This window comes from Lissotriton helveticus, chromosome 7 (genome assembly GCF_964261635.1).
Source record: "Lissotriton helveticus chromosome 7, aLisHel1.1, whole genome shotgun sequence".
Lineage (NCBI taxonomy): Eukaryota > Metazoa > Chordata > Amphibia > Caudata > Salamandridae > Lissotriton > Lissotriton helveticus.
Window position 1 is genome coordinate 985,763,334 of NC_136068.1, and position 23,292 is coordinate 985,786,625.

At 47.5% G+C, this 23,292-nt stretch overlaps 1 protein-coding gene across 1 annotated transcript in view; it reads left to right on the top strand.

Annotated features, from left to right (window-relative positions):
* The window catches only part of LOC144769491 (cationic amino acid transporter 2-like), a 448,818-nt gene that overhangs the window by 202,971 nt on the left and 222,555 nt on the right, over positions 1-23,292 (top strand). The window lies entirely within an intron of this gene.

Sequence of the window (23,292 nt, forward strand, 5' to 3'; positions counted from 1 at the left end):
TTATATTGCGGGGTCTCTGTAGGATTGGGGATCTTAATGTCACATGTAAATTAGGTGTGGAAGGGCACAGAGACGTTTTGCAGCCTAGGGGATCGCCACCTTCCTTATTGTTTACTAATTCTTCGGGGGGTCCTAGGCCAACTGAAGTCCGGGGCTTTATTTAAATATGCAGGGTGGGGCTCGGCAGTCCCTGAAGCCTCGGTGGTCCTAGGCAGTGCCTTATTTGTTCGGTAATCACACGGGCAGTACTTATGGTGTTATAAAGAGATACACTCATAGAACTCTTGCAGTTGTAGAATTACCCAGGCTTCATTTGTCTAATAGTCAGTTAGATCATGTTTGGTTTGTGCATTGTAATAGTAGAAAAGTTTGCCCTCAAAATATCCTATAAACAGTTGATTTTCACAATAAATAATAGACAAGTGTTGTCAGAAAAAGAAGACACACACTATTTGAAAAAAAAGTAACATTTATTAAAACACAAATAAACAGAAACGTAAGTTTTTTTTTTGTAATTTCTTTTTATTGTTTTCCAACATAAAAACAGACATAAGAAAAAAAAAACAACAAAAAGTGGGACACGCACATGGATATGGAATTCCGATTCGACAAAGTATCATATGCATCAATGAACAATGAAGGTATATGGTAAAACATTAGCATTCATGGCAGCATACAATCATCAGGAGAATGAACACAATGCAAAGCGACATGAGGTGTCAGCGAATGTTACGATGAGGATGTATAGTGTAGGCGGCACATTGGATCTGTTAAAGACGTGAGGGCCCAACTGGAGCGCCTGGGGGGTAGTGTCAATTGGCAATATGTGACGGTGATTCGTACATCTAGGTGAGAATTAGAGGAGTGTATGGGGTCAACTTGCTGGATTGAAGGGAGGTCAGTGGTGCATGTAGTGGTAGGTAGTACTTCTTATCCCTGAGTGCCAGTAGTGACACCATCAGGAGTTCCCTCTGGATGATCGTCGTCGTTTGTCTGGGCGAGTAGGTAATTAACCAAGGGTCCCCAAATGTCTTTAGGTTGGCACGTGATCGGTAACAATTCAGTGAAAGTTATATGCTGTTCCTGACAGTACGTCATGTCCGCTACCCAGTCCTTGAATTTAGGCGCCCTGCCACGGCCCCAGTGACATGCCACTCGTCGTTTTGCCAAGAGCAATGCGGTATCTATGAATTTCTTACAGGATTAAGGAATGTGTGGTGTGTAACCAAGTAGCATAAGTAATGGATCTATGGGTATCTATTCTCTAGTCATTGTAGTAAGAGCGTCGTGAACCTGCTGCCAGTAGTGATGAACAGGAGGGCACTCCCAAGCAAGGTGCAGGAAGCCCGCATGCTCGGCATGGCATCTCTCGCACCTGTCGTTGTCCGCCAGCCGGAACCTAAGCTTTTTTACCGGGGTATAGTACAGTCGCTGCAGGAATTTGTAGTGTATCATCTTGAGCCTACAGCTGGCCGATATTCGGGCTGTTAGGGTGCAGCAATACTGCCATTGTTCGTCAGTGAGTTCGGTAGCCAGGTCGGCCTCCCAATGCATTCGGGCTCCGGCTTGCGATATCAAAACGTTAGTTCTAAGCTGGCGATATAGGCCAGAGACTAGGTGCGTGCCATCTTGTGAACCTAGGAGGTAATGAAGTGGAGGTAGGACTTCAGGTTCACTAGGGAACTCAGGCAGGATGTCCTTCATCCCCTGGCGCAGACGTAGATAATAAAATACGTCAAGCGGAGTACGAGCGTGAGCAGCGAAGAACAACTCTACAGTTTTGAACTGACCGTCCGAGAATAGATCGCCCCAAGAAGTGATTCGTACGCGTTCACAGAGCATTTGGAAGCCTCGTTCCTGTAGTAGCGCTAGTTTAGGGTGATAGGTCAGTGGCAATTTAGGTGAGTATGGCAGACTGCAAGACAACCTCTTAGTTATGCGGCACCACGCATCTAGTGTGCAGGAGACAGAAGTATTTGATGTCATTATTAATGATTCCGGACAATGAAGTAGGCCATTAAGCGGGAGGGGGTGCACAATCCAGTCCTCCACTGCCAGTTGAGGCATGTAGGGGGTAGGAACCAACCAGTGATAAGCATAATGCGCCTGCGCACATTGGTAATAAGCCTCAAGGTCCGGGACGTCGAAGCCTCCTTTGTCATATGGTTGTATGAGCGTGGACCACTTCAACCGTGGGCCCTTACCCCCCCAGAACAGTCGGCACAATTCCGACTTCAAGGTTCTAAAGAAAAAGGCTCCCGGGTAGTAGGGGATATTGAGGAAGAGGTATAGGAATCGGGGCAATACTACCATTTTAATAAGGGACGCTCTGCCAGCCATGGAGAGCGGTAGGGTGATCCAGCGGCCCACTGAGGCCATAAGTTTCGTGATTGCCACTCCATAGTTGGAGCGCAGTGTTTCATCTTTGTCGTGGGAGATCTGTATGCCCAGGTAACGGAGTTCCGACCGACACCATTCGAGGGGGTAATCAAGAGGAAAATTGGAGACTGCATCCGTGAGTGGGAAAAATTGCGACTTGGACCAGTTGATGCGTACTCCTGACATCCTACCAAATACTACAAATTCTCTAAGGAGGGGATTGAGGTTCAAAGCAGGGTTTTGACGTAAAGTGTCATATCGTCAGCGTATAGGGACACATCGATCTGACGCTGAAAGCATCGTATCGCCCCATCGCGATGCAGCTGCCTGAGCCTACAGGCAAGCGGCTCGATCGCAATCGCGAATAATAGGGGGGATAGTGGGCGCCCCTGGCGGGTGCCTCTAGAGATGGCAAGGGATTGTGAAAGGCGACCGTTTATGAGGACTCTTGCCGTTGGTTGTGTGTAAAGTAATTCTACCCAGGAAATAAATAACTTTGGGAAGCCCATGCTTGCCAGGACAGTAAATAGGTACGGCCATTCGACCGAGTCAAATGCCTTGGTGGCATCCAGGAAGACTGCCGCCACTGGCATATCAGGGTGAACCGTGCGAAGCAGGGAGAACAGGGTACGCAAGTTATGAGAGGTGGAATGACCCATAACAAACCCAGATTGGTCGGGCAAGACAATTCTAGTCATCAAGAGGGACAGTCTGGTAGCTAAAAAAGTATTTTTACATCGCAATTCAGAAGGGAAAGTGGGCGGTAAGGGTCACAGGAACTAGGATCCTTGTCGGGCTTCAGAAGGGAGGTGATGACTACTTCTCGCATGGAACTGGGGAGGATACCATCGGCCAACAATTCCTCGAAGACCTCACGTAAGACAGGGGCCATAATATCGATGTACGCTTTGTAAAACTCGGCGGGAATGCCTTCTAGTCCGGGTGCTTTACCGTTCTTTAGTGACATTATAGCCTCGCGAATTTCATCTAATTCAAAGGGGGCCGCAAGGAAGGCTCTATCTCCATCACTGAGCCAGCACAGAGCTATATCGCCTAGGAAGTCAGCATATGGCACATTGGCAGTGGTGGTAGTAGTATATAGTGCGTGATAGTGTGTTGTGAATGCATCAAGTATTTCATCCATGTTCCTGACTGTGTGCCCCTGATAGTCTGTGAGCTCCAGAATCATGTTACGGTCACGCGGCGTGCGCGTCATCTCCGCTAGCGCTCTACCCGGTCTGTCGCCTTCGCAGTATTTCCTAGCCTGCCAGTGTTTCCACCTGAATTTTACCTCTCTATTAGATTCTTCCTCATATTTTGACAATTTGTCTCTGAACTCAGCGTGTATGTCGGTGCTGTCATCTTCCACCATCCGAAGCTCTAAAGCCTTTAGTTCCCTATCCAGAGTGTGGATAGTGTTTTGTATGTCACGTAGAACCCCGAAACTCTTGGAGATGCAATACCCCCTGATCGTGACCTTGAAGGCCTCCCAGACGTGCTCCACCGAGTCAACAGTTCCCTTGTTCCTAGGAAAGAAAGCAGCAACTTCCTCTCCGAGCTCAACGCGGAATACGCTGTCCAATAGGGCCGTCGGTTATAACCTCCATTGTGGTCTAGGGTTATCCCACCCGGGTATGCGTGTGCGCATCAGGACGGGGCTATGGTCAGAGTACGTCCTCGGCAGGTGTGTCACTTCCCGATCCCCCGCGGAGATCTCCCTGGTAGTCAGGAAGTAATCTAGACGTGCCCATGTGCCTGTCTGTGAAGTGAAATGTGTGCCTTCCCTTCGGGTAGAGTCGAGAGATCGCCATATGTCAACCAATCCGCCTTCAGCGATCACGCCCCCCAGTGCCTCCCTAGATCTGGGCTTATAGTGTAGCATCCCGTCCGCCCTATCTAGGTGTGGTACCAGTGCCAAATTAAAGTCTCCCCCCCATATGATATGTCGGGACCCAACATCAACAATTTTACCCCAAAGTGTGCTAAAGAATTCGGGTGCATCAATGTTAGGAGCATAACAATTAACGAAGGTAAAAGTGTCGCGGCCCAGCCGCCCCCATAACAGAGCGAAGCGCCCCTTTTTGTCAGTCAATTCTCCGCACCTTTGGAACGTCACAGTGTGTCTAATGAGGATAGTAACTCCCCTCGCATAGGTAGAGTAAGAGGAGAAGATGCGGACTCCAGCCCATTTACTAGCAAAGGTAGCTCGTGTTTGTGGTGCTAAGTGAGTTTCTTGTAACATGGCAACTTGGACATGGTGTCTGTTTAAATAAGCAATCACATTTCGACATTTCTTTGCGTTGTTTAACCCTCTGATATTCCACGACATACAGTTCAATTGTGCATCAGTTTGCAAGTCCGCCATTAGTCACTAAGCATCGATCCTTCAGCCCCCGCCACCATGAATGCAGCGGCACCTGTCCCATTCAGGCTATTAGGATTACCATGATACTCCGTAGTTTGCCTGTCCATTCCATGTGTAAAACTTCCCACCCCAGCCCAACTTAACCCCCCTCCCACTACAGCATCCCAATCATGCCAGCAGCCTTCGTTCCCACCCCTCCCCTCCCCCTTCCCCCCACTCAACTTCACCAACTCAATGTCATGTATGGGGATTACCCGCGAGGGAAACAACATTAAGGGCGCACAGCTACTTTTCCCGCCGATAGCCTCCCAAACTGTACCGCCCTTGGTGGAGGCCAGGGCCGGGATAGTAGTCCTTGGAATACGTTACCACTGGAGAGGTCAGTCAGTCCCGAGCTGCTGTGAATCCGTCAACCCCTTTGTATCCGTGTAGCGATTGCAGGGTTTGACCGTCCCAAGGTACAGCAAGGTCAGTCAAGTCGGTCACAGCTGATCAACGTGCGTCTGCTGCATCGGCTGGGTCTCCTTCTGGATACGCCTCCGCATTCCGATCATCCCTCCTTGCCTTACGAATCGTCTTCAGGTAGTCCTCAGCCTTTTGCGGATTTGTGAAAAAGTGATGTTTTCCCTGGTGTGTCACTCGTAATTTCGGCGGGTAGAGCAGGGCATATTCCAGCTGGGCTTCCCGCAGTTTCTTCTTGATAGCTTTGAACTTACGTCGCTCCTCCTGCACAATGGGAGTGAAGTCAGGATAGATGGAAAATGCGATTCCATTGCAGTGCAGATTCTGTTGAGTTCGAGCCGCTCTCAGCGCCACATCTCGATCGCGATAATTCAATAATTTCGCGATAATCGGCCTAGGTGGCAGTCCAGGCTTGGGGATGGGGGCCAATGATCTGTGCGCTCTCTCAACGATGAATTGAGGCGAAAACGCATCCTCACCTACCGATCCCTTGAGGAGTTTCTCCACATAGAGTTCCATCTTGCCCGTGTCTGTGGATTCCGGAATGCCCGTGACGCGGATGTTGTTGCGTCGGCTACAGGCTTCCAAGTCCTCATTCTTGGCCGCTATTATTCGTAGCAGGTTGTCCATGCGGGCGAGTTGCATAGTATGGGATGCGGTGACGTCGTCACTATCTGAGATACGCTGTTATGTTGCTGTGATTCGCTCCTCGTGTCTGTCCACTTTATGTACTAAGGCGTCCATCCTGGACGTCATCCCGTCCACCTTTTCAACCACAGTGGCAAACCCCTGCCTCATCTCTTGGAATAGGTGGTGCAGGTCCAGCTCTTTGGGGGGAGAGGCAGTGGCAGACGAATTCACGTCACTAGGCCCCGGTTCGGCGTTGGCCGTCTTCGTACCCCTCTTCGCACTGTCAAAGTTTATTTTAGTCTGGCGGTTCTCAGGGCGTACCATGTTGCCTCTCTGGTCTCACGTTACCCACTATCTCAAGGCTCACCTCCGCAGCCGTGCGCGTCTCCAAGCTAGTTATGGCGTCACAACGGCAATCAACGTATTCTGAGTCCGTCTCCTCCACGGCACCACCTTCAGCCCTCTTGAATAGCAGGATTACTCTTCACGTCAGGCCAACTCTGCACCGCGGGGTAGCCAAAGGGTCAGCAGGCGCCCCCGTAATGAAATCACGCAGGGGGTGTGTGCGATCGGCCGTCAAGAGTGTCGGTCAACACCCGGCATGGGCTCCACATAGGTCGCAATGGCACTGTATGTCAGCATTAATTTCAGGCCAGCGGCATGCAGCTGTGGGCGCCGTGCACCGCATGCGAGCCCAGCCATAGTAGGTCCTGTAGTGCCAGTAGCGCAGGGGTGAGGACAGTGCAGGTATCAACTCCAGTATGGGACGGCAGTAGCGATGAGGATCAGCGCCGATCGTAGCTCTCACTGTCCCGCCACCTTGAAGGATGCGATTAGGCCCCACTCAGCGCCAGGGCCAAGGCGATTGCAGGCCTGGGTATGCGGCGATCTGGCCCGTATCTGGGTATATGCAAAGCGCTCTCACCTCTCCCTGGCTCCCAGCAGGGTGCCAATCCACGGTCGCCAATGGCGCGACGCGCCTCTCACCTCCTGCAAGTTTACCGAGGGCACAGCGGGCGTCCAAACCCCCCCGCAGCGCTGTCAAGGACCTGGGTAGCGGTATTCTTGCCTCGTCCGAGGGCCGCTTCACAGCGCGGGTCGTGTAGGGATCAGCAGCGCATCTCCCAGCCGGTTCCGTCGCCACCGCCCAGCGCCGGATAATGCATAAGGGTTGGTCAGCTAGGACAGTATGCAGCGCTCGGCAGTAATTGTAGTTGAGGCCGAGTAGGGGGTCAGTCGTCAGGCTTATCTCCGTCGCCGCATCCGAGAACGTAGGTAGGGCCCAACGCCTCGTGGTGAGCCTCGGCCTCGCGTGGTCAGTAGCGGCCACCTCTCTCGCTGCGTGAGCTCCAAGGGTACAGGCGGCAAACTTTCCAAAGCCGATATCTCGAGTTCAGGCGTCGCTGGCGGCTTGAGAGTCAGGTCGATTGTGGAGGACGTCTCTCTGCAACAGTTGTGGGGTTTTGTGAGGATTTTGCTCACCAGTGAGTAAGGATAAATGAAGGATTATACGCCAAGGAACGGGAGCTACTCAGCTAAGCAGCCATTCCGCTTGTGCGCCCTCTAGCGCCCCCCAACAGAAACGTAAGTTTAATAAAACAAACCGTATAATATAAAAAACGTGGGTTGGACTCCAGTGGAAGCAGCGTAGGAAACCTGCAAGACAAAAATGAAACATAAGTATGTGTGCTATGTGGAAGAGGTAAAGGAAGGTATTCCGAATGAAAGGGCGATAGTGAGAATGGAAGGGAGGGGAAGTGGGTGGAAGGGAGAAGTGGAGGGAGAGTCAAAAGAAGAGAAAGAAGGAGGAGACAGAGCTTCTGCCTACTGCACTCAGCCCTTAGTGTTTAGCCTCCTGTCACCCGTTTGTCTAGGACGCTGGGGTCCGCGAGAAAGAATGTGGTTGAGCAAGTCCTTAAAATGAAACACATGAGGCCAGAGATTAGGGGCCATATTATCAAGGAACGGCGATAACATAATCGCTGCTTTAGCGGCAGGAAACTGCAGCTAAAGCGGCGATAAGGAGTTGATAATATGCCCTTGTGAATTCCCATAGAAGCGCAGGTTCTGGTGTGAATCTGGGCTACTATGGGAATTCGCATTTTATCAACCTCATTATCGCCTCTTTAGCGGCAGTTTCCTGCCGCTAAAGCGGGGATAATGTTATTGCCGTTCTTTGATAATATATTCCTACATTATTAGGTACAGGAAAATCACTTGCATGCACCTGTGCACCCAGGGTGCTGCACCCCAGCCCCTTCCCCCGCACTGTGCTCAATTGTAGGTCTTGCACACTGAGGCTTCACTGCTCACCTGCCACCACCGGTGTGTCCCACGACGTGTTGGTGCAAGCTCCGAGTCCAGGGTACGTTTGTACGATAGACTAGGTCTCCGGTCGGGGACGGTGTCTTGATACCACGATGGAAGGTGTCAGAATGCCCAGGGCATCATTGCGGGGTCAGCTCCCGCTCCGCCCTTCTTGAGGCAATCACTTGAATGTCTGAAAAGGGAGAAATTATTTTATGGTGGAAATGTCTGGAGGTAAATGAAGGTTTATTTCAAGCTTGATAGAAAACAGGAGTTGAGTGCATCCTTTGTTTTTGAAGTACGTTCTACCAGCTGTTAGTGGTAATTGTGGTTCAAAGAGGAGTTGGAGTGCTCTAGAATTCACAAGGTTAAATATTAATACGTTATACTAAGGTTTATATTGAAAGGAACATGCTAGAAGTATAATGTGCGCGTGTAATGCCGTGGCAGAAGCCTGTGTGTATGTACACTTAGTAAGGAGCTCACTACAGTGCCCTAAAAGCTAATGCCACGTGTCTGTAGGGCAGCGCTGCCCGCTGGCTCAGGCCTACAGTATGGTACAGCAGGTCCTTAAAATGAGACAGATGTGACTGAATGAGGTCAGAGATCACATCATTACGCAAGGCAACATCGCTTTTTCGCACGTGCACCCTAAGGGTGATGCACCCCACCCCTCCCGCAGCATCGTGCTCAACAGATGTCTGTAGGGCAGCGCTGCCCGCTGGCTCAGGCCTACAGTGCGATACAGCAGGACCTTAAAATGAGACAGAGATGTGACAGAATGAGGTCAGAGATCACATCATTACGTACGGCAACATCGCTTATTCGCACATGCGCACTCAGGCTGATGCATCCCACCCCTCCTGCAGTACCGCACTCAAGAGGTGTCTGTAGGGCAGCGCTGCCCCACTAGCTCAGGTCTACAGTAAGGTCCAGCAGGTCTTTAAAATGAGACAGAGATGAGACTGAATCAGGTCAGAGATCACATCATTACGCACGGCAACATTGTTTGTTCGCATCTGCAGAGCCAGGGTGATGCACCCCACCCGTCCCGCCACACTGCGCTCAATTGGAGGCCATGTGCACCCAGGCCGCTCTGCTTACTTGCTTTCATTGTTGTGTGAGCAAACACTACTGGCAGCAGTGCTCACAATTCAGGTGGAGTGATGATTGCAGGGTGGTGTACACCTCATGGATCCCTTTCGTAGACGACGGGCAGTAGGGCTCACAATTTAAAGCCCGTGTTGATTGCCAGGATGGTGTACACCTCATGGATCTCTTTTTTTTATTGTGCATTCTGATATGCGTGCTGGATGCGGCCATGTCACTTGAGGCAGTGTGGAAGAAGAGGGACGCGCGTCATTGTGGATATCCTATTTATACGTATGCAAAGTGGGCTGGGCTTGCGTACGCCAGGCCAGCGTAGGGGTGTGAATAATTATTCTGGGGACCTGGGCGTTGTTCAGTTCCTGTCTGGCCAGGAAGTGTACTTATGTGTGTTTCTTTTGTAGTTTTGACCTTGCAGAGTGTGCAATTTACATTAGTGTAGCATGTGTCGGGAGGGCGGAAAATATAGTTAATGAGATGGTGTTTGAAAAGATTGAATGGTGAGCATTACATGTCGTTGTCAAGGTTGTGGTTATGCACGGGCATGCATGTCAATGGTATGCGGTATTATTGAAAGAGTTTCTATCGCAAACCGTACACATGTGAATGTGCTCGGATGGAGAGAGGATCAGCAGTGAGGCTATGTCATACACAGTGATAACACTCGTTGCAGTCAAGCAATGCATGTCAAATGTGAATCTGAAATCTCACATATAACACACTACTATATTGGTAAAGCCTGACAAAAGAGCGTACAGCAAAAGAAATCTACACATTGCTGTTTATTGTTTATCACATGTGATCTAGGATGTGCACTCTGCCCGTGGCTCCTGATACTTCTTAGAGCCACGAATACCCAGGCCGAAAGGGAGTACAATAATGTGCGCACACACATACCAGGGGCATGGTGTAACACATATTTGTTTTTTAATGGAACGTTTGAGATGCATGGCAATCACACGTGAAAGGTTAATGTACAGACCATGAATATTGATCAAGATGATCGTTGCATGTTGTGTGTGGTATAAGATATGTGTACACAGCAAAAAAAAATAATCAAAAAAGCTCTCTAAGCAGAACAGATGTCGCTCATCAAACGCTGTAGAGAGCATGAGTAAAATGGGTGGGGTCATCCAACTATTACAATGGGAAATGTTATGAAGCAAACAAATGCTTTTTTCTAACGTCACATGGCAATCGCGCACCGAGCGCGCAAGGAGGCTGCCCCCGACACGATTTTGACAAAATATATTTATCTTTATATAAGTTTATTACAGTTAGAAATATATAAATGTTTGAAATATTTTAGATTATCGCTTGCTCTCATATACTGGGTAAAGTTATTTAGATATACTTTTGAGAGAAAAAAAAACCTGAGGGAATGGCGTACCTGGCGCGACACCATACGTCTGTGATGCAACATAGCCTGGCAGCCTGTACTTGTCGCATACGCAATGTGCAGCGGCCGCGACCCCATACGTACATGACATAACGCGTGGCTTGGTATTGTGTACCCATCGGATACCAAAGTAGCAGCTGGGGTGACTTCATGCAAATATGTTGTTAGGCGGGATGCAGTGCCATGAAGTCGTCGGATACAAAATGCGCATCATTTATGAGTTTAGCAATATGGCGGATAGGATTCACGTGGTGCTGGAGCTTAGTACGCTACCGGTATGGGAATGCAGTTTTCTCTAAAAAAATATATATATATATATACATTTTTTTGGGGAACATATAAAACATTACATCATTTTTAAAGTTAAAAAAAGTATAATAGAGTTGCAAAATATTAAAAAAAATATTTGCAAAAAATATAGGTTTTAGAAACATTAAAATATGAAATTAACATTTAAAAAACCTTAGAAAGTCACTGAAAAAGCCATAAGTTTTATGCACGTTATGGTTAGGAATTAGCATTTAAAAAACCTTAGAAATTCACCCAAAAAAACATAGGCTTCAGGGACGTTATAGTTAGTTGAACATTTGACTCATATAAAACCAGAGAAATTCGCCTGTTATAGTTAGTTGAGCTAACTATAACTTGCGCGCCCGCAATGCACTGCTGATGATGTCAAATATTACATCTCTCATGACATGGTCAGTGACATCACTGATGACATCTCAAATTACATCACTGATTACATCACTCATGACATCATCCAGAATTTGTGTTTCTGTAAACGTTAAGTATGTTATATATATTTATGCCAGGGTCTCAACCTTGGCGTACCATTTGAACCAACGTAAAATCTTGCATATGCTTCTCATAAAAATGTTGCGCTATCGGATATTGCTTGTTATGATTCCGTATAGCGCGTAGATGTTCTAAGACTCGTTTTTTTTGCCTCGTGCTTCGTGCTACCAATGTACCACTTTTTGCAGGGACAGATCAAAACATATATGCTATAAGGTGTGTTACATGTTAGTTTTTTCCTGATGATGAACCCCATTGATGTCCCTGCTATTCTTGCAAGCCTTACAGTTTTGACAACACCTGAACCCAGGTGTGTTACTAGTATGGCCACTATCATACGTTGTCACATAATTGTGACTTAATTCATCTCTCAGGGATCTTCATTTTCTGAATGTAATCTGAGGATTACTATTCAGATAACCCTTCAGATGATCATCAGTCATGAGAACATGCCAATGCTTTTTGAAAATTCTGCGTATCTCATTTGACTGTCCAAAAAAATGGTAATGAAGCGGGTGTTTTCTGTTTTCTGTTTCCTCTTTCTCTTTCCTAGGATGTAACAATTCCTCTCTTGTTTTTGTCTCTACTCTCGCAACAGCTGTATTGATAATTTGTTTACATAATCCTCTGTTCAAAAATCTTTGACGCATAGTTGCCTCCTCTTCTTTATATGCTTCTTTGGTGCTACAGTTCCTTTTGGCGCGCAGAAGTTCGCCAAATGGGATACTGTACACCAAGTTGCGGGGGTGGCAACTCATGGCACTCAGGATGCTGTTCTCGGCAGTACTTTTGCGGAACAATTTGGTAGTCAGTTGGTTGTCCTTCACTTCCAACATAACATCCAAAAATTCCATCACCTCTTTGCTGATGTGTTCGGTGAACTGTAAATTCAATGTATTCTTGTTCAGTTTATCGATGAATGAATTTTCTGAAATTGCATCCCCACACCAAATAAAAATAATATCATCAATGTACCGCAGCCACAGGGCCACGTTGTTAAATTCAGCCATCTCCATGCTCCTCCCACCAGCCCATGAATAAATTCGCGTAGCTGGGGGCGAAGCAGGTTCCCATGGCTGTGCCCTGTGACTGCCTGTACACGATGTCGTCAAAGATAAAAAAAATATTTTTCAAACAGAACTCGATCATTGATATGGTCATCTGTGAGTAATGAAATTGAAAAATAGATCGAGTCTTGAGAAAATGTTGAACAGTATCCCATATGGCGAACTTCTGCGCGCCAAAAGGAACTGTAGCACCAAAGAAGCATATAAAGAAGAGGAGGCAACTATTCGTCAAAGATTTTTGAACAGAGGATACAGCAAACAAATGATCAATACAGCTGTTGCGAGAGTAGAGACAAAAACAAGAGAGGAATTGTTACATCCTAGGAAAGAGAAAGAGGAAGCAGAAAACATCCGCTTCATTACCACTTTTTCGGGACAGTCAAATGAGATACGCAGAATTTTCAAAAAGCATTGGCATGTTCTCATGACTGATGATCATCTGAAGGGTTATCTGAATAGTAATCCTCAGATTACATTCAGAAAAGGAAGATCCCATAGAGATGAACTAAGTCACAACTATGTGACAACGAATGATAGCGGCCATACTAGTAACACACCTGGGTTCAGGTGTTGTCGAAACTGTAAGGCTTGCAAGAATAGCAGGGACTGCAAAAAACTTACAGTGCCAAACTCATCAAGGGAGCTCATCATCAGGAAAAAACTAACATGTAACACACCTTATAGCATATATGTTTTGATCTGTCCCTGCTAAATGTGGTGCATTGGGAGCACAAAGCACGAGGCAAAAAAACGAGTCTTAGAACATCTACGCGCTATACGGAATCATAACAAGCAATATCCGATAGCACGACAATTTTATGAGAAGCATATGCAAGATGATACAATTGACTTAAATGGTTGTAATTGATTGTGTGGATTTGGGTGTTAGAGGGGGTAATCTAGAATTATCTCTAAGAAAACATGAATCTAGGTACATCATAGACTTAGAAAGCCTAACACCCAATGGACTGAATATAAGTGAAGAATTGGCAATACATTTACATGAACAGTAATTGTAAGTTGTTTGTAATGAAATTCTGTAATCTGTTTGATTTTAAATGTGATTTTATCATTATTTTTTAGGTATGGGGCACTTCTTCTTATCTCTTCTGACGGACACTAAATATGAAATAATAATTTTTTGCTGAGTGTCATGGACTTGGATGGAGTGTAATAATTGTGAGATACGCCCACTGGGGCAGTGATGAATGTATATATGGATGGAAATTACTCCCTCCTTTCGTTCTGCCGGCTCTTTTTCCAGTCACAAAAATATCCTCTGCCCACTGGGGCTTTTTGCTTATAGACTGTTGGTTCGTTTGCAGATGAGTTAATGCTGGATTTGTATACAGTAACTTAGCAACATGATGTTGCGGTATCGAGCCAATAGGATGTCTTAAAAGAAACGACATCATTCCTCCCTCCCTCGCCCCCTTCTTAATGGAGGCCGCTGCGCGGCCGCGCCGCTGACGCGCCAATGGCGCGCCTAAGGCAAGCCCGTCTGCGCACGTCAGCGTCTGAACCGCACCCAAAGCCAGTACCCCTGGCCCCCGACGCAGCCAGGCGACCCGCCTCAGATACGTGGCCGCCACACTCCACGCACTCAACACCGGCCGATCACCTGCCTGCTACCATGCCACCCTAAAACGCTCCCACGGACCCTTCACCTGCCAAGCCTGCAAATTCACCTGCCTCCGGACCAGCACCGCGCCCGCAAGACCAAGCGCCAACAACAACCACCTCAAGTGCATCCTGCTAAACACCCGTTCCGTCCACAAACATGCCGTCGAACTCTGGGACCTCCTCGACACAACAGCGCCGGACGTCGCCTTCCCCACGGAAACCTGGATGAACGCCTCCTCAGCCCCCGACATCGCCATTGCCATCCCGGACGGCTACAAGATCACCCGGAGTGACCGCATCAACCAAACTGGAGGAGGCATCGCCATCGTCTACAGGAACACCATCCGCATCACGACTAACTCTGACGACGCCCTCAACGCCGCCAAACACCTTCACTTCCAGATACACACCGACCCCAAGACCACCCTCAGAGGGACTCTCATCTACAGACCCCCTGGACCGCACACACAATTCAGCGAAGCCATCGCAGACTTCATCAGCCCGCACGCCATCGCCTCCGCGGACTACATCCTCCTTGGGGACCTGAACTTCCACCTGGAGAACAACAATGACAACAACACCACCACCCTGCTGGACAGCCTAGCCAACCTCGGACTCAAGCAACTGGTGAACACCCCCACCCATTATGCTGGCCACACGCTTGACCCAGTCTTCTCCTCCAGCAACCACATCTCCTTCAGCTACGCCACCGGACTTCACTGGACCGATCACAGCTGCGTCCACTTCAACTTCAGGAAAACCACGACTCACCACCACCCGCAACAGGTTCCCCGAAGACGCTGGAGCAAAATCACCACCGACCAGCTCACCACGTCCCTGAGCCAAAACCCACCTACCAACACAACGGACACCAACGACGCCGCCCGCAACCTCACACAGTGGATCACCGACTGCGCCAATACCCTTGCTCCACTGAAGACCCCGCCAAGCAATCCCGGCAGCAAGAAAGCCTCATGGTTCACCGACGACCTCAAACACTCTAAGAAAGCCTGCCATATCCTCGAGAAAGCCTGGCGCCACGAACAGTCGACAGAAAACATGGCAGCCCTCAAGAACGCCACCCGCAAACACCACCAGCTGATCCGCACCACCAAAAGAACATCCTTCAGAGAATGACTGGACAACCACACCCACAACAGCAAGAAACTCTTCAGCATCGTCAAAGAGCTCTCCAACCCCAGCGCCAGCAACAACGACATCACGCCTTTGCAAGACCTCTGCGACTCACTCGCCACGTACTTCCACCGCAAGATCGCCGACATACACGACAGCTTCGGCGCCCAGACCACGCACCCAAACATCGAACCAATGCCCCCCACCACCATCCTCCGCCCCTGGACCCCCGTCAGCACCGAAGACACCACCCACGTGATGAACACCATCCACTCTGGCTCCCCAGCTGACCCCTGCCCACACCACATCTTCAACAAGGCCGACTCCATCATCGCACCCCATCTCCGGAACATCATTAACAACTCCCTCGCGTCCGCCACCTTTCCGGAGAGCTGGAAGCACGCAGAGATCAGCGCCCTCCTGAAGAAACCCACCGCCGACCCCACGGACCTCAAGAACTTCCGCCCCATCTCGCTCCTCCCCTTCCCGCAAAAGTCATTGAGAAGACCGTCAACATACAGCTGACCACTTTCCTCGAAACGAACGGCTCCCTCGACTCATCGCAGTCCGGCTTCCGAACAAACCACAGCACCGAAACCGCCCTCATTGCAGCAACCGATGACATCAGGACCATGTTTGACAACGGGGAAACTGCCGCCCTCATCCTCCTCGACCTATCAGCCGCATTCGATACAGTCTGCCACCCCACCCTAACGACCCGCCTCCACCACGCCGGGATCCAAGAAAAGGCCCTGGACTGGATCACCTCCTTCCTCTCCGACGGAACTCAGAGAGTCCGCCTCCCACCCTTCCGCGCCGTGGCTACCAAGATCATCTGCGGAGAACCCCAAGGCTCCTCGCTCAGCCCTACCCTCTTCAATGTCTACATGAGTCCCCTCGCGGCCATCGCACGCAAACATGGCCTCAACATCATCTCCTACGCACACGACACCCAGCTTATCCTCTCCCTCACCAATGACCCCGCCATCGCCAAAGCCAGCCTCCAGGAAGGAATGAAGGACGTCGCGGAATGGATGAAGCTCAGCCGTCTGAAAATGAACTCAGACAAGACGGAGGTCCTCATCCTCGGACCATCCCCCTCCGCCTGGGACGACTCCTGGTGGCCCCCGGCTCTGGGCACCGCCCCCAAGCCCACAGACCACGCACGCAACCTGGGATTCATCCTTGACTCCTCCCTCACGATGACCAAGCAAGTTAACGCCGTTACTTCTTCCTGCTTCAACACCCTTCGCTTGCACCGCAAGATCTTCCACTGGATCCCCACCAGAACCAGGAAGGCGGTCACCCAGGCCCTCGTCACCAGCCGTCTGGACTACAGGAACGCCCTCTATGCTGGTACCACAGCCAAACTACAGAAAAGAGTTCAGCGCATACAGAACACATCGGCACGACTCATCCTGGACATCCCCCGTCATAGCCACATCTCCACCCACCTGACAGACCTACACTGGCTCCCCGTCAACAAGAGGATCAAGTTCAGGCTCCTGACCCACGCACACAAAGCTCTCCACGACATGGGCCCGGATACCTCAACAACTGCCTCAAGTTCTACACAACCACCCGGCAGCTCTGCTCCGCCAGCCTCGCCCTCGCCACCGTCCCGCGGATCCGCAGAACAACCACCAGAGGAAGATCCTTCTCCTACCTGGCTGCCAAGACGTGGAACTCCCTTCCCACCCACCTACGTCTGACCCAGGACCATCTCTTCTTCAGGAAAATACTCAAGACCTGGCTATTCGAGCAGTAGCACCCCCTCCCCCCCCCCAGCGCCTTGAGACCCTCACGGGTGAGTAGCGCGCTCTATAAATGTTCTTGATTGATTGATTGATTGATTCAGCTGAACCACTCATGAGTGAACTTTTAGAGAGAGTCTAACATGTGACTTGGAATTTCGAAGAATCGGCAAAAAATTATTTGTAACATGCCGTAACTCCAGCAATACACACTGTTTAAATTGGTGTACACATGAACAGTTTTGCCATATTACGTTTAAATATTGTGACGAAACATTGAAAATCAAACATCTGCCCTCTTGAAATGATATGTACGATCAATTTGAAACAGAAACGTGGAGGGGCTATATTTTTACTGTTTGCCATGTGATATACATTGAAATGGTACACCAACTGTGTTATTATGACTAGGTTAAAATGTCCGCCAAGAGTTTCCTTTACATATGAGTTAAAGCACTATTGGGTGATGTATTGAAATGTATTTAAGATGGCCACGGTAAATATGTGACGAGCGTAATCAAGCCGTGAAGGCGAAACGCGTTGTTTTTCTACTTGCCAATAAACCTTTCCTGCAAGAAGCCCTGGGTGTCCGAGTTTCTTCCCTAATTGGGAGGTTTTGTTGGAGTATATATATATATATATATATATATATATATATATATATATATATATATATATATATATATATATATATATATATATATATATATATTCCAACACTGTCAGCTTGGTCGGTACTGAAGACAGAGAGCACGCAGGTATCCTTACAAAAATGATTTATTGCAAACCCCTCAACCCCCGACAGACGCGTTTCGCCTCAAGGCTTCGTCAGTGTCGGTTTGTTGTGCAAAACGTGTGGCCATTTCTAGTCGTGAAACATCACGTAGACTACATGAACATAAAAAAGGACCTCAGCAGAGACTAAAAATGCCGCGGCCATCTTATAACATGTTTCGTTCAATACATAGTTGTAAAGGACGCCGTTCAGTAAAGTGCTTTGTGCATTAAAATATAAACAACAAACAACATATGTGCAAAGTGGAATCACAAATCAAATATATCTAATGTGACACATATAGCAGATGTGATAAAAATATCAAAGGTCATTTCATAAGGTTCGCAGTGATAGTTCATAACTTTACATTGAAATATGTCTGAAAGACCAATCAGTGTCAATAAATACATTCTCATATATTGAATTGATATGTAAATTGCACACCTGTGTCAGTATCTAGCCCTGTATGGGCTGGTGTCTCAGTATCATTTTAGACCATTAAGTGTGAGCGTGATCTTATAATCTAGTCAGGGTTCAAATGAAGCAATGGCCACCTTACTTAACTTTTTTTTTAAAAGGGTTCTTTTTTGAGAGTGTTCAACCTTGTATATCACCCTATTTTCTAATTTCCAGTATACTCATAGATGTACCCACATCTCTTCACCATTATTTAATCCCAAAGGGGCCCTGGTCTGGAGGCCGATGATATATGTGGACACCAAAATTCTGAGTGCTTTCACTCTATCTCCTCCCCTTTCCCTTCGATCTACCTGTTCTAGGTAGTAGAAGCTCAATAGGTCCCTATTGCTCTGGTGGTATTGGGCAAAATGGCGTGCTACAGGATAAGTCTTATCCTTGTTAGTTATTGCACGCATGTGCTCAAGTATTCGCTTCTTCGCAGGGTGAATTGTACTATCGATATAGCGTTTGGCTCATGGACATTCCAAACAGTATATCGTGTATTCCGAATAACAATTCAGAAGTCTTCTGATCTCTCTGGTGGGTTTAGCATCATCAGGTTTCCCTGGATAGTTTAATAGCTTCTTACTATGTTTGCAGGCCTTACAGCGCAAGCATGGATAAAATCCGTTTACAGTTAATGTCTTTTGGGACTGTGGTGGAGTTGAGAAATGGCTGTGGACCAGATGGTCCCCAAGAGATTGGCAGCGTCTGTAGGTTATTGATGGACGATCAGGGAGATTATTTTTAGGACATTGTCTGTTTTCAAGATATGTCAGTTTTTATTAAAAATATGCACCATCTCTCCTGATTTGATGTTAAAATCTGTTATCATTCTGGAAGGTTCCTCTCTCTTAATTACGGGTTTCACTACCAAAAGATCTTTCCTGTCAACCTTCGTCACCTTATCTGCAGCCTCCCTCAAAATGTTGTCTGAATATCCCCTGATCTTAAATCTGGTGCTGGCTTCCTTCTTGGCTCTTTGGTAATCTACCTCGGCCGAAGAGTTACGCTTCAGGCGTAGGAATTCACCAAAGGGGATGTTACGTACCAAGCTCCTAGGGTGATGGCTGGCTGCATGCAGCACGGCATTGCCCGCCGAGGGCTTCCTATATACTCTAGTCTGGAGGACGTTGTTGTCCACAAAGACCTCCAGATCCACGTAATTCACAGAAGTCGTGCTCATGGTGCTGGTAAATCTCAGGTTCCACTCATTGTCGTTCAGCGTGGCGACGTACTCCTCAGCCGAGGATCGGTCACCGCGCCAAACGACAAAGAGATCATCAATATATCTAGTCCACAGCATTATTTTGTCAGTCAAGTGATCATGGGTGTCGCCCCAGGCCATGTGCTTCTCCCACCAGCCCACGAATAAATTTGCGTAGCAGGGGGCGAAGCACGTGCCCATCGCGGCCCCCTCGTTTGTTTGTAAAGCTTGCCTGCGAAAAGAAAGATGTTATTGTATAAGCAGAATCTTATCATGCTAAGCAGCCTCTTGTTATGTTTGTAATATTTTAAAGGCTTTCTATCTAAAAACCATTTCACTGCTACAATGCCATCTTTGTAGCCTATGGACGTATAGAGGTTGGTTACATCTAGTGTGATGAGAAGCATATCTGGTTCCCACACTATATTGTCCATAAGTCTAAGGAAGTCCTGCGTATCTCTCACATACGAGGCTAAATCTTTCACGATAGGAGCTAGAAATGAGTCAATAAATCTTGAAGCGTTCTCCTATAAGCTGCCGATAGAGGACACGATTGGCCTCCCTGGTGGACTTCTGGCGTTCTTATGGACCTTAGGGAGGTGATAAAAATTCGGTATAGTAGGTGCCTCACATTGCAGAAATAGAAATTCCTCTGTGTTCAGCATCCCTTCATTTTTCCAGCCTTCCAACATTGTTTGGTAATCAATGGTGCATTGTACATACTCAGGTTTTTAAATTATTGTGTAACAATAAATATCTGTGAGTTGACGTAAAGATTCTTGTACATAAGTCTCCCTTTTGAAAACCACAATGTTTCCCCCTTTATCAGAGGGCTTGATTTCGATGCTTTGATAATTTTTTAAAGATTTTATCGCCTCTCATTCTTTGTGTGTTATGTTGGAGCGTTTATTGTTGGCTTCTTTTTTTGTTTTAGCTAGTTTTTCTAGGTCCATGAGAATTGCCTCATTGAATACATCTATGGTATCATGCGGTGTGTTCGGAAGTCTTTTTGATTTATTTTTAAAGTTACTGGGGTCTCTTATTTGTGTGACCCCTGCGTCTTCCATATTTGGTATTAAGTCACTGCCAGTTTCCGCTTGTGTTTGGCCCATAGATTGTATTGCTAATAAGGTCTCTCGTTCATCTCCTTGTAATTCAGCAAAGGCCCCACCTCCATCTTTGTGTTCTTCCCCCATGTTGTTTGCTCTGGGGTGTAGGAGAAAGATTTTTTGAAACTTCAATTTCCGTATATATTTGAACAAGTCTATCCGCGTTTGTACTAGATCGAATTCCGCAGTTGGACAAAAGGTTAAACCTCTGTTGAGTACTTTGATATCGTCTTCCGTCAGTACCCGATTTGACAAGTTGATGATGGTATTGTCATCAGCTCTTGTTACCATTGTTCCTCCTGGCCCTGCTCCGTGTTACTCTTGGCGATGCTGTAGGCATGTCTCCCCCTCTTACCCCTCCTTGTTTTCCTTTTGGAGCTTGTTATGGGGGGTGTGTTCTCTGTTGGGGTCTCTGCCGGGTTTCCTTGATTACTTGGTATTCCTGTAAAAAAGGAGGCTCATTCGGTCTGTCATTTGCCCTCGAATTTGTTGTTTTCTCCCCTTCAGAGATCTCTGCTTCCGATTCGGAGGTATCTCTGTTGCTGATATTTGGGGTGCCTTGTGCCAACCGTTTCCTTGTGGCATCAAATTTACTGGCAAAAGTTAGGATTCGGCCTGTTTTGTAATCCTGCTCGTCTCGCTGAAATTTAGTTTGTTTTCTTTTTCTTATGCCTGCTTCGTAGTCTTTTAATCTCTTCACCATGGCATTTTTAAGTTCTTCACTGGAATTCGTGTCTTTCTCTTTTTTGATGAATTCCTCCAATTTGCGTATTTCTGCCAGACACTTTTCCCGATCGCTCCACGCATATTTTATTAAAATCAGTACCATCCCTTTTGCCGAATCAGCCGTGTAGTCAGCCCATTCTTTCAAGAGGGCAGGGTCGGGGTTCTCATATGATGGTACCGTGAAGATGTGTAGACCTTTGGGAATCCGGTGGCAGTCCGCATAGCGTTGTAGTGAAGTGGCTTCCCACCACTTTCTAATTTCTCTCTCCTGCATTTTCTCTAGTTGTTGGTATAGAATTTTAAGGTTACTGGCGGGTGTTTGCAGCGCTGCTGTGCTCTCGGCTCTCACAGGGACATCGCTGACGGATTTAAACATGTCAGCCGCCGCAGACTCCCCCTCCTCGATACTGGACATGATCGTTATAAGGTTTTAAATGTGCACAGTTCAAGAGGGGGTTTGTTTCTCTCTTGCTCGGGGTCTGCAAGCTTTTCGGTACCTTACGGGACAGAGGCTGAACTTTTAATATTACGGGACCCAGAACAAGCTTCACTCACCGATCAGAGTCTGGAGGTGTAGTCGCGTCCTCTGACGTCAGCTCCACGTCCATTCACGCTCGCCGGGCAGGCAGTCCGTGTCTCTGTTTTCGTTCTTCTTGGAATCCGATATCCGGGCTCCAACTCGCTATGAGTTCAACGCGCCTCGAGGCTGACGGCCATATTAACTTCTCACACAGAACAGCACCGCCGTCGCTCCTCCTAGTTCCCGGGTGCTTCGATCTAGCGGTGGTGAGCCGCTTAACTATTCCAACACTGTCAGCTTGATCGGTACTGAAGACAGAGAGCATGCATGTATCCTTATAAAAATGCTTTATTGCAAACCCCTCCCCCCCCTCCCCCCCTGACAGACGCGTTTTGCCTCGCGGCTTCGTCAGTGTCGGTTTGTTGTGCAAAACATGCAGCCATTTCTAGTCGTGAAACATCACGTAGACTCAATGGTTAGAGCGGCAGACCCTGATGAAGAAGTCTAGCCCGGGACCAGGGTTCAATTCCCCGCCTCGGCGGGTCTTGGGCTCAAAATTCCAGGGACTTGATAATTCTCGCCTCGGTGCCTATTCCAATCATGGAGTCCCACTCTGCAACTCTGGGTATTAGCTTGCTTAATCTCCACAACGGCCCCCACAACGCTAAGGATGCCTGGCCTCCACCTTGGGGGTGCCCAGGAAAGGACACCTCACAGGGAAAGCCAGGATGGGTTCCACAGCGGTATTCATACAAGCGCCTTGAGACCCTTGCGGGTGAGTAGTGCGCTATACAAGTTTCAATTTACATTTTTACATGAACATAAAAGAAGGACCTCACCAGAGACTAAAAATGCCGCGGCCATCTTATAACATGTTTCATTCAATACATAGTTGTAAAGGAGGCCATTCAGTAAAGTGCTTTGTGCATTAAAATATAAACAACAAACAACATATGTGCAAAGGGGAATCACAAATCAAATATATCTAATATGACACATATAGCAGATGTGATAAAAATATCAAAGGTCATTTCATAAGGTTCGCAGTTATAGTTCATAACCTTACATTGAAATATGTCTGAAAGACCAATCAGTGTCAATAAATACATTCTCATATATTGAATTGATATGTAAATTGCAACCCTGTGTAAAAAAATGTTATTTACAAACATATATATATATATATATATATATATATATATATATATATATATATATATATATATATATATATATATATATATATATATATATATATATATATATATGCAAAAAAGAAGCAGAGAACTCTGGGTAGTTCCCAAGTTTAGGTGGAAGGCAGCTCCTGTATAGAGCACTCTCAACACCAGCGACACTCCAAATTTGCTCACCTCAAATGTCTGCTTTTTATCAAAGTTTTTAAGCCTAGGATTAGCACAGTGCTATCCACGCCGAGATAGAAATGGACGAAGTCTTTTGCCATTTGTACAGC